Source organism: Entelurus aequoreus, linkage group LG20 (genome assembly GCF_033978785.1).
Source record: "Entelurus aequoreus isolate RoL-2023_Sb linkage group LG20, RoL_Eaeq_v1.1, whole genome shotgun sequence".
Lineage (NCBI taxonomy): Eukaryota > Metazoa > Chordata > Actinopteri > Syngnathiformes > Syngnathidae > Entelurus > Entelurus aequoreus.
In genome coordinates this window covers 23,153,357-23,170,856 of record NC_084750.1, presented here as the reverse complement: position 1 = coordinate 23,170,856, position 17,500 = coordinate 23,153,357, and the positions used below count along the sequence as shown (strand labels likewise).

The window sequence follows — 17,500 nt, the reverse complement described above, 5'->3', positions numbered from 1 at the left end:
TGTATTGTTCTTGTTATTGATACGCATGACCTTTGTTTTTTGTGAATTGATCTTAAGCCCAAGAAATGCAGCGGCTCTTTCTAGTTTCTGTGATTTTTCCTGCATCTGTTGGTGGGTGTGAGCCAGTAGAGGTAGATCGTCTGCAAAGTCTAGGTCCTCCAGATGTTCGGTAAGGCCGGTATGCCGGTTTTGCTGTTTTTGGTTGTTTGGTTCATGGTCCAGACAATACAGAGGAGGAAAAGGAAGGGCGAGAGCAGACATCCTTGCCGCACCCCAGTCAGGACCTCGAAGGCCTCCGATGGGCATCCGTCATGTAGGACACGACATTGCATCCATTGGTAGGTGAACTTGATGATGATGATGAGCTTCGGTGGGATGCCATAGTCTGCCATCATCTTCCACAGTGTTTCACGGCCGACACTGTCAAACGCCTTTACAAAGTCTATGAAATGAATACATACCGGCGAGTTCCATTCCATGGATTGTTCTATTATAATCCTGAGGGAGGCAATTTGGTCAGCACAAGATCTTCCATTTCTGAAACCGGTCTAGTTTTCCCTCAGTTGTGCATCGACCAATTTCCGCATCCTTTCTAGTAGTATGTGGTTGAGCACCTTCCCTGGTGTTGAGAGGAGCATAATTCCCCTGTAGTTTTTACACTCCCTGAGGTCTCCTTTCTTGGGAATCTTTATGATGTTGCCATCTCTACAGTCTGATGGGACTTTTTCTTCCTCCCAGATAGCTTGCATGAGATGGGAAAGCATGCTGGAGGATGTTTCGATATCTGCTTTGAGAGCTTCTGCTGGTAGCTCATCTGGCCCTTCTGCCTTTCCTGTTTCCGGGCGTTGCAGTTTATTTCTAGCATGATTGGAGCTGGTGGAATATCTGCAGTCAGTTGAGGGGGTTCTCTGTTGAGTAGGTCTTGAAAGTGATCAGTCCATCTCTGGAGTTGATCTTCCTTGGTTGTGAGGAGTGTACCATTTGCCGGTGAGCATCTTTGCGGTTAGAGTTCTTTCAAATTATTCTTTCCTGCTGCTTCTTCTGCCTGCTGTGCTAAACCATCGATGAACTTCTTTCTGTCCCTTCTGACACTCTTCTTCACATCCTTGTTTGCTACTTCATATTTTCTTTGTGCTGCTGCCTTTCCTACTCTAGTTCTGCATCTGTTAACTACTTCCTTTTTCTCCCTTCTCTCACTCACTTTCTTGTGGGTTTCTGTGGATAGCCAAGGTTTGTTTGTTTGTGGACTTTTTTCTCCTTACCACTACTGTACATGTCTCCTTCCATGTGGTCTTCAAACCTTCCCAAATCCCTTCTACAGTTCCTGGTGCTTGTGTTGTCTGGTCCTGTAGTGCTTGAAACCGGTTGTGTAATGTGACTTGGAATAGTTCCAAAGTGCCTATATCTTGGAACTGCTGTATGTTTAATTTGATCCTCCCTCCTCTTTGTTTCATGCGTTTCAATTACAACTGGAACCTTGCTGTGACTAGGTGGTGGTCAGATGCAGCGTCAGCTCCTCTTCTCGCTCTGACATCAAGCGGTGAGCGCCTGAATTTCCGGCTAATGCAGATGTGATCAATCTGGTTTTCAGTTGTGTGGTTGGCAGAAACCCATGTTGCTTTGTGGATACTCTTGTGTGGGGAAAATGGAACCTCCAATAACCACGCTGTTGTCTGCACATGCTCTAGCAAACCTTTCTCCGTTTACATTCATGGTTCCAAGCCCTTGCGTTCCCATTATCAGCTTATAGCCATTGTTATTTCCTCCTATTTTTGCATTCATGTCCCCCATTAAGACCATGATGTCCTCTCCTTTCTTTGTCTGAAGAATGTGGTATAGAAGATTGTAAAAGTTGTCCTTCGTTTCGTCCTCTGCATCGTTGGTAGATGCATAGCATTGTACTACTTGAAGGTTTATTTTCTTATGCGTGGTATGGAATTTTGCAATAATGATCCTTGAGTTGATGGGTTCCCAACTGATGAGGGCCCTCTGAGCTTCTTTGGATAGCATGAACCCTACACCCTCTGTATGTGGTGCAGAGTCTTCTGGGTGCCCATTAATATAATATGGACTCACCACTGGCCAGTTTAACCTGCCCCAACTGGAGCCATCTGGTTTCGCACAGACCCAGGAAAGATATTCTGTATCTCCTCATCTCTTCCGCTATAACTGCTGTCTTTCCTCCTGCATACATGGTCCTGACGTTCCATGGTGCAAAAAGTGGAGTGTCTAGGGGTCAGAAGAATCGGACGACTCCGACTACTTACGGTTTTCCGAGTGCATCGTCATTTTCTCTTTGGTTTGTGTAACCCAGGGGTCGGCAACCCGCGGCTCTAGAGCCGCATGCGGCTCTTTAGCGCCGCCCTAGTGGCTCTCTGGAGCTTTTTCAAAAATGTATGAAAAATGGAAAAAGATGATGGGAAAAAAATATATTTTTTGTTTTAGTATGGTTACTGTAGGAGGACAAACATGACACTAATTGTTATAAATCACACTGTTTGTATTAAACATGCTTCACTGATTCGAGTATTTGGCGAGCGCCGTTTTGTCCTACTAATTTTGGCGGTCCTTGAACTCACCTTAGTTTGTTTACATGTGTAACTTTCTCCGACTTTCTAGGACGTGTTTTATGCCACTACTTTTTCTGTCTCATTTTGTCCACCAAACCTTTAACGTTGTGCATGAATGCACAAAGGTGAGTTTTGTTGATGTTATTGACTTGTGTGGAGTGCTAATCAGACATATTTGATCACTGCATGACTGCAAGCTAATCGATGCTAACATGCTATTTAGGCTAGCTATATGTACATATTGCATCATTATGCCTCATTTGTAGCTATATTTGAGCTCATTTAGCTTCCTTTAAGTCCTCTTAATTCAATTTATATCTCATGACACACTAGCTGTATGTAATATGGCTTCTAATTTGTTGCGGCTCCAGACAGATTTGTTTTTGTATTTTTGGTCCAATATGGCTCTTTCAACATTTTGGGTTGCCGACCCCTGGTGTAACCGAAGAGACTTCCTTTCCAAGACTTTTGGATTTTTTTGGTTTTCGTCAACATTTCTGTAGCAAGGAGTTTTTATGGGTTGGGGTTGCTAGCCCCAAGCCTAACCATCCACCATTTCTGGTTCCGGGAAGTTTTGGAGTTGACTTGTTAGTCCCCTCGCCTAGTCTATTGTCTTCCAGGTAATGGGTTACAGTCTCATACCACGTGAGACCAGACAGACATAGGGTCGTGTACAAGCTGTCTCGGCACGTCAAGCCCAGTCAACTCCTGCTACTGTGTAGTGCAGGGATGTCCAAATTGCGGCCCGGGGGCCATTTGCGGCCCGCAGGTCATTTTTTAACGGCCCCACGGCCCATTTTAAAATACGATTAAAAAAATTAAAAACATAAAAAGTGGTATGAAAGACCAAACAGGTGAAATGTAACAAGAAAATGTTGCAATGTTTACTCTAATAACACAAAGCTGCCATGCAGGCTGTTTCTTTCTTTAAAAAAAAAAAATGAATGAAAATCAATGTTATTATGAATTATTGACCTATCCAAGGCTCCAAATACGTCACATTAAATATTGCATTTTGAGATATTTTTTTGGGAAAATGTTGCATATTTTGTGTTTGCCATATAAAAAATTGAGCTGTCTTTTTTTTTTTTTTTAAAGAAGGGCCTAAAACGAACAAACAAAAAACATAAACAAAAATACAACTTGTAATTCACGGATAGATCTGAAGTTGATCTCGAGATTATTGTGTTAAAAGTAAACAGTAAAAAAAATGTATAATTTATTTTTTAACTCTTTAATGAGTAGGACCCTTTTGGTTCCCCAATAATTTTTGTGTGATTTGTTTTTAAGTGTCACCGCTCAAAAAATAATAATAAATTAAAATCAATGGTGTTATGAGTTGTTGACCTTTTTAAGGCTCCAATTACTATTTAATCTCAAATATTCCACTTAATGTTATTGGGTGAAAATATTGCATATTTAGTGTTTTTTCCATAAAAAAACAGGGTTTTTTTTTTGACAGAGAGCATACGACTTAAATCTTTAAAAACGTTATATTGACAGACAGACCTAATGTTGATCTATGGATTTAAAACTTGAATAATTATAAAAATAATAATACTGAATAATGACACATTTTTAATATATTTTTTAACAAAACCCTTTGGGGTCCTTGGGATCAAGCCTGAGTGGAGGCCTAAATGCATATTTTTTATACATATATTGTATTGGTTTTTAAAATAAAAAAATATCAAAATGGCCTCCGCTTGCTTTGATTTTTCAGTGTGCGGCCCTCAGTGGAAAAAGTCTGGACACCCCTGGTGTAGTGAGAGCTGCACCAGCCACAAGCAATGAAACTGGTGCAAGCCCACCCTACCAGCAGCCTGAGACAGTCATGCTGTGACCAAATATGCCTGATTAGCACTCCAACAAGTCAATACCATCAACAAAGCTCACCTTTGTGCATCCACGCACAGCATGAAACTTTTGGTGGACAAAACGAGACAAAGGAGTGGAAGATTTTACATGTAAACAAACTGTTGCGTCACAGTCCACACTATGGTGAGTTCAAGAACCGCAGAAATTTGGACAAAAAACGATGTTCAACAAATACTCTCACCAGTGAAGCATACACACAAACATATTAAACAGTGGTAGTTCTAACAATTTGGAAGGTTTGTGTCATGTTTGTCCTCTAACAAAAAACATACTAAAACAAAAAAATAATTTTCCCCCCATCTTTTTCCATTTTCAATCCTTTTTTTGAAAATGCTCCAGGGAGCCACTAGGGCGGCACTAAAGAGCCGCATGCGGCTCGAGAGCCGCGGGTTGCTGACCCCCATGTTAGGGCGAGCGAACACATTCCAATGGTTTGTCTGGCTACCAAATGTATCATAATTTCGCCATGCAGATCCAGTTGTCCTTTTGTTAGGCTTCATTTCCTTGTAAGACCTTCTGATCACCCACCACCTGCCTTCTCTGCAACCTGGGGTCACGCCAACAATGCCAAGGCGCAACCATCTAATCTGAATGATTTTTGACCCAGGCAAGTGACTACACACGAGCCAGCGGTCACTAAAGACCAGATTACGACACATAAATGTCCAGGGGTCCATGTTGACAACCTGGAAATCGCACATTTACGAGTTGCGCAACAATCTGCAACACAGACTGGGTTTCTTGAGACCACTGAGGCTGTATGGTGTTAGCAGTCAGATCATGCTCATTTTCTACCACGCTATCCTAGAGAGCCTAATCAGACATGGAATTTCAGCCAAACCGCAGCCAAACAAAGTGTCTTTTAATACATTTTAATGTACTGCATTTCCTGTTTTTAGTCCTGCATAGTTCATGTTTGTGTGTTTTGTGACTCTCTTTTATGACTTATGAAGCAATAATGTAACACGATGCCCAGGACAACTTTCTTTAACGGGAAATTAAAGTTTAACCTGATCCCGACTCTGCACCATAACATTGAGGTGATGTTGCAACTGTGCGAAAAGCATCCACTGCATCATAAACACGTCCACCATTCTCGTTGTTCTTGTTGCCAGCTGCTAACTGCAAGGGCTTCTCTCTTGTTTTTCTGGTCATGTGACAAGAGTGTGGGCGGCGACATCATCGTCCACAGCATAATTGTTCTCTGTAAAATGTGTTTTGTCGCGACCCGCTAACCGAAACCGAGGTATTGACTAATAATGACTGACCGAGGTGTGTCCAAATTGTCCATTTAGTGGCCCGCGTCACATTCTTAAAATACTATTAAAAAGGAAAGTGGAATAAAAGATCAAACAGGTGAAATGCAATGAGAAAATGTTGCAATGTTTACTCTAATAACACAAAGCTGCCATGTTGTTTCTTAAACTGCCATTGCTCAAAAAAAAAAGAAGAAAGAACTAAAATCAATGTTATGAATTAGTGACCTATTCAAGGCTTCAGTTACTTCACATCAAATATTCCACTTTGAAATATTTTAGGGGAATATATTGCATATTTTTTGGGTTTCAAATACCTAGTTTTTTGTTTTTTTTACAAAAACATGACAAAAATAATAAAAATGTACAGATGATCTGACATTAAAAATGTATGACTTATTTTGCACACTTTTATTAGTTGGGCCCTTTGGATCACCAAGAATATTAGTGGGATTATAACTGTCATTACTAAAAAATTTTTAAAAAAAATTAAAAATCAATGTTGTTATGAATTATTGACATGTTATGAATTATTGACATATTTAAAGTCTGAAAATATTTAATAGTTTGTGTTTTTGCCATGAAAAAAAGGGTTTTGACAAAAATTGAATAAGACATCAAATAAATAAATACGTATAACCGACAGATAGATTTGAAGTTGATTTAGAGCAGACCTGGGCATTCTGCGGCCCACGTGCCGCATCCGGCCCTTTGTGCGTCCCTGTCCGGCCCGCGTGAGGCCAATTATAAATTACAAAATAAATTTAAAAAAGTATCTATGTCGAGTGTGCAATACAACGGTGCTGCTTTTGTTTTGAAAATCGTTATTTGTATGACTTCCGTGTGGACGTATGCGTGTGCGTGATTGTGAGTGAATGTGAACAGCTGCAATCACAAATTACAAAATAAAGTTGAAAAAACATCTATGTCGTGCGTGCAACACAACTGTGCTGCTTTTATTTTGAAAAGTATTATTTATGGGCGTGTGTCCGTGTGTAACCTGCGAGTGAAGGTGCACATGCAGCGACAAGTGATGCACGGTTTACACCCGAGACGCTAAAAAGAGAAAAGTTGATGAAGAATGCCGTGTTTTCAACAAGACATGGACTGCCAAGCAACGTTCCCTCTAAGGTGCGTGCCTGCGCAATAGCGCACTGCTCAAGCGTCTGCTGAGCACAGCAAATATATGCCGCGCACCAAATCAAATCCCATCTGAATTCTAAACAAAATAAACATATTTATTCTATGTAATTTTGCAATGCAACTTTGAGTGACAGTGACAACAAGCGGCCCTAACGGTGTTCGTCAACACCGTTCAATTGAACACCGTTCAATTATTGTAACGTCTATCGAGATGCTTCGAGGACAGGAATTATATCGATCACTTTATTGAGCAAAACTGTTTATATTCGGACATAACCACACCAAAAACATGAGTAAAACAATTCCATCTCGAAAAACTAGTCATTTTCTGCCGTACAAACCAGGCCAAAACCAACTTGTCATCTGTCACCAACACGCATAGCACTAAACCACTGGTGCGTTTAAGGCCACACAAAAAGTCGGACAACTCAAACACCACACAAAGTTACACTATGACTCCTCAGTCATACGTGTGCTTATTTTACTGTCATTTATTATTAATGTTAATTTATTTATATTAGTCATGGAATGCTGTTACACACACTATGTTGAAGTATTACTATTATTATTAATTATTATTATTATTATTATTATTATTTATCTTACGGTATATATCAAAAATAATATTGAGCAAAATTTAATTGAAATATTGTCGATGTGGCCCTCCAGCAGTGCTCGGGTTGCTCATGCGGCCCCCGGTAAAAATTAATTGCCCACCCCTGATTTAGAGGCTTAAGCATTAAAAGTAAAAAAAAAGTTATTTTAAACAATTTTATGAGTGGAGCCCTTTTTGATTCATAATAATTTTAGTGGGATTTTTTTTTCCAAAACTGTCAATGCTCAATAAATAATAATAAATCAAAATCAAGGTTGTTATGAATTATTGACCTATGTAAGGCTCATCACAGCAAATATTCCACTTTAAAATATTTTGGGGGAATATATTGCATATTTTGTGTGTTTGAAATACTTCGTTTTTTTGGACAAAAAGGGCATAAAACAAAAACATGAAAACATAATAAAAACTTATATCGTCATACATTTTTAACACTTTTATTAATTGGGCCCTTTGGGTCACTAAGAATATTAGTGGGATTATAACTGTCATTAAAAAAATAAATATTCAAATGAATGTTGTTATGAATTATTGATATAGTTAAGTCTCAATATATATATATATATATATATATATATATATATATATACATATATATATATATACATATATATATATATATGTTGTGTTTTTGCCATGAAAAACAGGGTTTTGACAAAAATTGCATAACACATAAAATTAAAAAAATAATACAAACGTATAATCGACAGATAGATTTGAAGTTGATATAGACGCTTAAGGATTAAAAGAAAGAAAAAAAAAGTTATGACTTATTTAGAACATTTTTATGAGTGGGACCCTTTTTGATCACCAAGAATTTTGGTGGGATTTTACTTTTCAAAACTGTCATTGCTCAATAAATATTAAATAATCAAAATCAATGTTGTTATGAATTATTGACCTATTCAAGGCTTTAGTTACTTCACATCAAATATTCGACTTTGAAATATTTTGGGGGAATATATTGCATATTTTGTGGGTTTGAAATACACAAAAATACACAAACAAACACAACTAGATGGTGTAGACATTGAAAGGGTAAAAGAAAACACATTTTTGGGTGTAATAATAAATGATAAAAGAAACTGGAAATCTCATATAAAATATACAACATAAGATGGCAAGAAATGAATAAAGGTAAATATGAAAAAAATCACTCCATATTCTCTACCATATCTGAGTTATTGTGCAGAAATATGGGAAAATAACTACGAATGTGCGCTTCATTCACTAACGGTGTTACAAAATAGATCAGTTAGAATAATCCCAACGGGCACAAGACATTGAAACAACGTTGAGAACTTGTTGAATTAAGTCTTGACCTTCAGCAACTCAAACATAACGTTGGAACAACATGCTTTTTGACAACGTTTACTCAATGTTGGGTTCTGGCGTTGATTCGACCATTGAAATTTGGTCATTTTCCAACCAATATTCTACAACACAAATACAACGTTGAATCAACATACTTTTCGCTGACATTTATTCAATGTCAGGTTCTGACGTTGATTTGACCATTGAATTTTGGTCATTTTCCAACCAATATTCTACAACATAAATACAACGTCTACAACATAAATACAACGTTGAATCAACATGCTTTTCGCCCATAATAAATTCATAAAAGAAGCAAACTTCATGAATGTTTTTGTGTGACCAACAAGTATGTGCTCCAATAACTCTATCACAAAAAAATAAGAGTTGTAGAAATGATTGGAAACTCAAGACAGCCATGACATTATGTTCTTTACGAGTATTTGTCAACTTTTGACCACGACTATGTGTTAGTACGTGCTATGAAACGGGAAAAGAGGTAGGATTAAATAAGCCTTGATTCTTCCTACTCCTTTTCGAACATGTAAAGATGAAAAAAATGTGAAATATGTGATGTATCATGTTGTTACTGGATACATGTTCGAAGTTAAACTTCAACCAACCAACCCCTGGACGAGGCCATCCATGAAACAAACAAAAACAAACGTACAGTCGTGGTCAAAAGTTGACATACACTTGTAAAGAACATAATGTCATGGCTGTCTTGAGTTTCCAATCATTTCTACAACTCTTATTTTTGTGTGATGGAGTGATTGGAGCACATACTTGTTGGTCACAAAAAAACATTCATGAAGTTTGGTTCTTTTATGAATTTATTATGGGTCTACTGAAAATGTGAGCAAATCTGCTGGGTCAAAAGTATACATACAGCAATGTTAATATTTGCTTACATGTCCCTTGGTGGGTTTCACTGCAATAAGGCGCTTTTGGTAGCCATCCACAAGCTTCTGCTTGAATGTTTGACCACTCCTCTTGACAAAATTGGTGCAGTTCAGCTAAATTTGTTGGTTTTCTGATATGGACTTGTTTCTTCAGCATTGTCCACACGTTTAAGTCAGGACTTTGGGAAGGCCATTCTAAAACCTTAATTCTAGCCTGATTTAGCCATTCCTTTACCACTTTTGGAGTCATTGTCCTGTTGGAACACCCAACTGCGCCCAAGACCCAACCTCCGGGCTGATGATTTTAGGTTGTCCTGAAGAATTTGGAGGTAATCCTCCTTTTTCATTGTCCCATTTACCCTCTGTGAAGCACCAGTTCTATTGGCAGCAAAACAGGCCCAGGGCATAATACTACCACCACCATGCTTGACAATAGGAATTGTGTTCCTGGGATTAAATGCCTCACCTTTTCTCCTCCAAACATATTGCTGGGTATTGTGGCCAAACAGCTCAATTTTTGTTTCATCTGACCACAGAACTCTTATCTTTGTCCATGTGATGTCAGAAAAATAAGAGTTGTAGAAATGATTGGAAACTCAAGACAGCCATGACATTATGTTCTTTACAAGTGAATGTAAAATTTTGACCACAACTGTACATGGATCACGGTCGTGTCGTAACGCCAATGAGTACAGGTGACATTAAATGGGAGTGTAACGCAAAGGCTCACTATGACTGATCCATGGCCGTGTTGCAGCTTCCTGCTCTCCGGCAGGTTACTATGGCGTGTACTCGACGACCCCATCCCCCGCTGCTTGCAACATGCATGTCAGAGCACACGCGCTCACTTGGCAACCTGTCACGCACTAGTCATAAGTATTGACATGTCTCTAATTGTACAGCTGCCATTGTGGGGGCTTAGTGCGTATCTTTAAAAAAAGAAAAAGGAAAAAAAAGAAGGCAGGGCGAGAGAATGTGGAGTGGTGAAACGGGGTTGCCCATCCCCCCCCCCCTCTCCTCACTATATATACATACATACGCGCACAACATACACATGAACCCACTGACCCACCTCCTTAAAGCGCACACACCGCCGTGTCCTTGGGCGATTGACAATACGTGTCTTTATGCATCATGCAGGGTCACCCAGTGTCAACAAGCAGGTGAGCGCAGCAACTTCTTCCCATGTCAACACACAATCAAGTCAACCTTTGCTAGTAGTAAAGCTTGTTTGCGTGGAGAAAAAAAAAAAAAAAAAAGCTTCCCATCCCCCTATGGCATTCCTCTGCAGCATGTCAACTCAATGAACCTGCTTTGAGTTCACGGATTCTGAAGACCACCCCCATGCATTTCCATCTCTCCAGCTACCCTTCCCCCAAGCGCCCATCCCCCCACCTGGTTTCTGCATGCAAGGGTGTTTGTCCTCCATCGATGGCGTCCCTGTTAGCACTGGCTGGGCCGGTTAAGCCAAAGCCTGCGGATATGGATTTACTAGGTTAAGCGTAATCTTGATGCAAACATCAAGGTGGTGGGGCTTCTCGGTCGCTATCCTCCAACACCGTGGAAAAGCCAAGGTCCGTTGAAGCTACCATGAATTGATTTACGTAAACAAGTTGAAAAACTTATTGGGGTGTTACCATTTAGGGGTCAATTGTAAGGAATATGTACTGAACTGTGCAATCTACTAATACAAGTTTCAATCAATCAATCAATCAATACCAACCACAATTGTTGAGAGAAATTCAGTTCAGAGTTCAGTTCAAAACTTGGCAGACAAACATCTTCACAGCAAATTCCTAAAAACACGAAAGTTCTCCTGTTCTATCGAGGAACTTGGACGACTGTAAATACATTTGCAGGTCCTTGCGTTGACATTTTAACCTTGCTAGCAAACATAGAACAACTTCTTTAGTTATACTAGTGGTGTTCCTCAAGGTTAAAATGGTAAATGGGTTATATTTGTATAGCGCTTTTCTACCTTCAAGGTACTCAAAGCACTTTGACACTTGTGGGGAGGCGGGGCCGGCAGACCGACAGCGAGGCAGGGCACACCGGAGCCCGCTCCAAGATGGCGGCGAGGAGGCGTGGACGGCGAGCGAGCCGGGTCCGACGCCGTGAACCTCAGGTGCGGGAATTGCCCGGCTGGGCACAATTAAGTAATCCCCTCTCAGTGTGTAAAAGGGCGACAGCCGAGAACGACGTGGAAGAGAGAGTTGGAGAGCCAACAGTGCACGAAGAGCGAAAGCGACAGAGAGCAAGACGCAGACGACGACGACGTGGGCGGCTGAAAAGCGACCGAAGAGCGAGCAGTGGAGGAGGAGCTGAAAAGCGACCCGACGAGAGACTGAGTATTATTTGAAAATATAAACAAAGTCAAACGATGCTCGAAGCGATGTCTGTGCTTGGTGGTCCTGAGAACCCGGACGACGGCACGAGTCGTTCACAACACTATTTCCACATTCACCCATTCACACACACATTCACACACTGATGGCGGGAGCTGCCATGCAAGACCCTAACCACGACTCATCAGGAGCAAGGGTGAAGTGTCTTGCTCAATCAATCAATCAATCAATGTTTATTTATATAGCCCTAAATCACAAGTGTCTCAAAGGGCTGTACAAGCCACAACGACATCCTCGGTACAGAGCCCAAGGACACAACGGACGTGACGAGGTTGGTTGCTGGCACGGCCACTCACCCAACCGCGCCACGCCGTCCCCAAGGTTCCATCTTAGACCAAGACTACGCTAAGTCGCTTAACCCCTTAAAATAATAATTATTTAGCCAAAGCCCCGTTTCAGCCACACTAACCCAGCGTTTAAGGTCCCCCTCCTCAGACAAATTTTTACACGGCTAACTTCCTCTCCGAACTCAGTTTGTAAACGATCAATGAGTCCATACAAAGCTAAGAGCCGGAGATTCAAGTAATACACGGCGCACTTCAAGGAGGGGATGGTTTAGTGTGGCTGAAACGGGGCTTAGGCTAAATAATTATTAGTTTAAGGGGTTATCCGGCTTAGTGTAGACAAAGCCTTAGGTCTTCTCTTTCCCATCATTAGGGCTATTCAACTGGTGGCCTGAACTTAAGCGACTCTTAAAAACACGGGAGTGCTGTAATAGAGATGATCTTTGACTTGCTTTCAAAGGGTGAGCAGAACAGCGGAGAAGATTATCGGTTGCCCCCTGCCCCGTCAAGGACATTGCTTGCTCTCGCTGCCTCTGCAGAGCCAAGAAAATCCTGGCAGACAGCTCTCACCCTGCTCAGCACTGGTTCAACTTGCTGCCATCAGGCAAGAGATTTCGTTCACACAATTAGGATATTGAATCTGTCTCAATAGGCTGTATTCCGTCACGTGACTTTTGAATGGAAGTAAACAAAGTGGTGGGCCACCAAACAAACGTGGCTACTGTGCAGCAAACAGAGCGCAAACTATTTGAGTATGCAAGGGACCTAGATCTTATCATTAAAAGCAGATACGAGCACAAAAATCTAACTATGTTTTTATCAACAACAAACAAAGATTTGTCCCGCGATCCCAAGGATTTTCTGTTGGACGCGTTCCCAGACATGTCGAACTATTGTGCTCCAGACGTCATTCTACATGACAAAACAGATGAAAGCTTGGAAAAGCATGTAGGTCTACAACTTTGTTGTGTGGGGCTGGGTCTAGTAAATTGGTACCAAGACTCTCCCGGATGAATTCTGTTCTGTATACCCCTGTAATTGTTTTGTATGTCTGTTCTTGGACTAATCTTATTGCATTTTTTTGAAGACTAATGCCAATAAAAGCTGTGTTATTCTATAATAATGTGATATTGATGTTAGTAATACACATCATTGACAAACTCCATACCCACATGATGATGAGTATAGTTCTACTTTGAGTTATTTATATATACAGGTAGTAGTTAATTTGTCTTTATTCTGTTTTTTTAACTGTTTTTGTTATATATATATTAGAGATGTCCGATAATATCGGACTGCCAATATTATCGGCCGATAAATGCTTTAAAATGTAGTATCGGAAATTATCGGTATCGGTTTCAAAAAGTAAAATTTATGACTTTTTAAAATAGAGTGGTACACGGACGTAGAGAGAAGTACAGAGCGCCAATAAACCTTAAAGGCACTGCCTTTGCGTGCCGGCCCAGTCACATAATATCTACGGCTTTTCACACACACAAGTGAATGCAAGGCATACTTGGTCAACAGCCATACAGGTCACACTGAGGGTGGCCGTATAAACAACTTCAACACTGTTACAAATATGCCCCACACTGTGAACCCACACCACACAAGAATGACAAACACATTTCGGGAGAACATCCGCACCGTAACACAACATAAACACAACAGAACAAATACCCAGAACCCTTTGCAGCACTACCTCTTTCAGGACGCTACAATATACACCCCCCGATACCCCCTACGAACCCCCCGCCCACCTCAACCTCCTCATGCTCTCTCAGGGAGAGCATGTCCCAAATTCCAAGCTGCTGTTTTGAGGCATGTTAAAAAAAATAATGCACTTTGTAACTTCAATAATAAATATGGCAGTGCCATGTTGGCACTTTTTTCCATAACTTGAGTTGATTTATTTTGGAAAACATTGTTACATTGTTTAATGCATCCAGCGGGGCATCACAACAAAATTAGGCATAATAATGTGTTAATTCCATGACTGTATATATCGGTTGATATCGGAATCGGTAATCAAGAGTTGGACAATATCGGAATATCGGATATCGGACATCTCTAATATATATATATATATATATATATACACATATATATATATATATATATATATATATATATATATATATATATATATATATATATATATATATATATATATATATATATATATATATATATCTGCTTGGAAATTGGCTCCACATTCTCAAAAACTGAAAGACCAGCCTGTACGTAAAAAGGGGAGAATTGGTGTATCTTTTTGAGAAACATTTTTGTCCGCTCGAGACACCAACCTGGGTTGTCCGGCATGAGAGACAAGCGTGCTAGCCACCGAGCTAAAAGCCAGCGCTAACAATCCGGCAACCAGCGCTGCTCTTAAAGTTGCCAGGGAGTGAGGCGTACCAATGTGCACATGGCTTGCCTCCGCTACACTTCAGTCCAGGCCTATTTATGTACCTTGAATTACCATGAATTGATTAACATGGACCCCGACTTAAACAAGTTGAAAAACTTATTCGGGTGTTACCATTTAGTGGTCAATTGTACGTAATATGTACTGTACTGTGCAATCTACTAATAAAAGTTTCAATCAATCAATCAATACCTTATACATTTGCACCAGTTAAAGTACAATCTTTATAACCTCCTAACCTTATACGGCCTTCACATAGCTAAAACCTCCTAAATGTCTGCTAGTGCCAGGATGCTGTAAACCAGGGGTGTCAAACGTACGGCGAACAGGTTTTATCCGGCCCGCGTGATGAGTTTGCCAAGTATTAAAATGAGCTGCTTTTTTTTTTCTAACAAAATAAACTGCTGTTCTAAATGTGTCCACTGGATGTCACAATAGCGATTCTGTTAGGCAAGCAAACGGTTTATACCGGGTGCCAAGCAAGAGGTACACAGTTAAGGGTGACTTTGGCTCCTCCTCCTCGACCCACATGAAACTCAAAACCTGCCATTTTATGTCTTCTGCTTCGAACACGTCATTTGGCACCCTCATCCCCCCCAAAATGTCTCTGTCGAACAAGAACTTAACCCTTTTGAATAGTTTTTACCTCTGTTTCTTACGGTTTGTTGAGTTAGCACTGGATTGATACGTGGACATGACAAAGGAGGTATTTGATACCTAGAAGACTTTACATGTTGTGTTTTTTGTTCAATCCCAGAAAGACTGTGATTTAAAGTTTAATCCTGGCTTTGTACATACGAAGTCTAAGCTCATTGTGTTTTTGAAATTGCGCCAATTTCCTCAGAATTTTCAACAAATTGAAAGTGTTTTGTCCAGAGGATTATTTGTGTCAGGTTCAAACACTGATGACATCTATTAAACAAGACAAAGAAGCAAGGAATTAAACAGAGACAGAATTAAATTTGGCTCAATTGAGGAGAAACGTCTGGGCTCCACCACGCTCTGACGAAAGATTGTACGCCTCCTCTTTTATTTGGACTTTCCCTGATTACATGGCAACAGCTGTTTCTAAGGGAGGGGGGTCGTAAAGAGCCATCCCTTTGTTACAAAAGAGTTTAAAGAAAAGGTCGTAAAACAGTTTAAAAAAAAGGTGCCTGGATGGGAGTCAGGCCCTGCCTCCTCTCCGTTTTGTAGATCTCGGGTCAAGACAAAATCTTCCTGTGGATTACAATACATCAAAGAAACCGAACGCTTCCTGTCTCCTGACTTTGACTTTGACACCCCTGCTGTAAACGTATGCTGAAATTCGTAATTAATAAGAACTACAAGCTCAATTCACAACAATAATTACATCTTGAAGGATGAAATTGACAATAAAACATTATAAAAGTTAATAAAGATGATGGCAATTATCAAAAATGCTAATAACACACACAAAAAAATTGAAGAATGTATACTGTTCGCATTTGAACCAATACCGGTACTCAACTGTAACAAGTGTTGGTAATTTTGTGTGTGTTTATAAATATTAATTTTTTTTCCTTCAAATTAAATTAAAAAATGTATCGCTACATTTATAAATGAGCCAATTATATCTTGCTTTATTATCATTTTGTAAGTATGACAATAAATTGCGACTGCAGTTGCAAGTCCAACTCGTTAGATGGCGGTATTGTATAGTTTATGGTGTGATTTGTTGTTTTGTTGTGCCCTAAAAAGTGTTAATACTGTAAGTATTGTACTCATTACCCACCAGCAGTTTGATTGCATCTTAGTTGTAGTTTTCATTAACATACTTGGAGATGTTGAAATCACCATTTGAAATTGCTAATGCTAATCATATTAGCATCAAGCTAACGCATTTAAAAAAAAAAAAAGTGGAGCAATACTTTACTCGCATTGGAGTGTTCTTTTTAGTCAACTCCTATTTTGGCATTGAATATTGCGACATTACTGAGAGGAGATTCGGCTGAGTCTGCTCTCAGTGCTGCTCGAGTGATCGGCAAGGGCCTAAGTGGGAAGCAGGACCGGCGGGATTCGATCACTGCCAAAAAAAAAAGTAGCGGATTCGGGAGCCATTATCGTAATGAGAAATAAATCGCTTCTTGTTCACTGAAAAAAGAGCCATTTAGAAGACTTGATTCGTTCGTGACTGTCACATCTGATTTAAGAATAAATGATCAATAATGGCCATGAAACTATAATTATACTATTTCTAATGTAAAATACTGAAATAATAGGTATTTTTTATGAGCTCGACACATTTTTTTCTGTAGCAGATACTCTTAAGTTACAGTTGAAATGGTACAAAATTGTACTTTATGTCACTTCGGTTGGTAGAGCGGCCGTGCCAGCAACTTGAGGGTTCCAGGTTCGATCCCCGCTTCTGCCATCCTAGTCACTGCCGTTGTGTCCTTGGGCAAGACACTATACCCAGTGCCACCCACACTGGTTTAAATGTAACTTAGATATTGGGTTTCACTATGTAAAGCGCTTTGAGTCACTAGAGAAAAAGCGCTATATAAATATAATTCACTTCACTTCGTACTCCTTTGATAATTGGTTCCGGACTAAGGATAAATTTATTTCCGCAGAGTAGGAATCCTCAAATACATATTTAAATAACTATAAACATCAAATATTACCACCAAAACGGTTTACAACCTTCTAAAAACGGGTATTAATGTTTTAAAATAACACCCTTTGA

General features: G+C 39.8%; 1 protein-coding gene and 1 pseudogene across 1 annotated transcript in view; both read right to left on the bottom strand.

Annotated features, from left to right (window-relative positions):
* ciarta (circadian associated repressor of transcription a) overlaps window positions 1–17,500 on the bottom strand; it is a 248,376-nt gene that overhangs the window by 23,516 nt on the left and 207,360 nt on the right. The window lies entirely within an intron of this gene.
* Window positions 1–17,500, bottom strand: part of LOC133636410 (uncharacterized) — a 33,045-nt pseudogene that overhangs the window by 620 nt on the left and 14,925 nt on the right.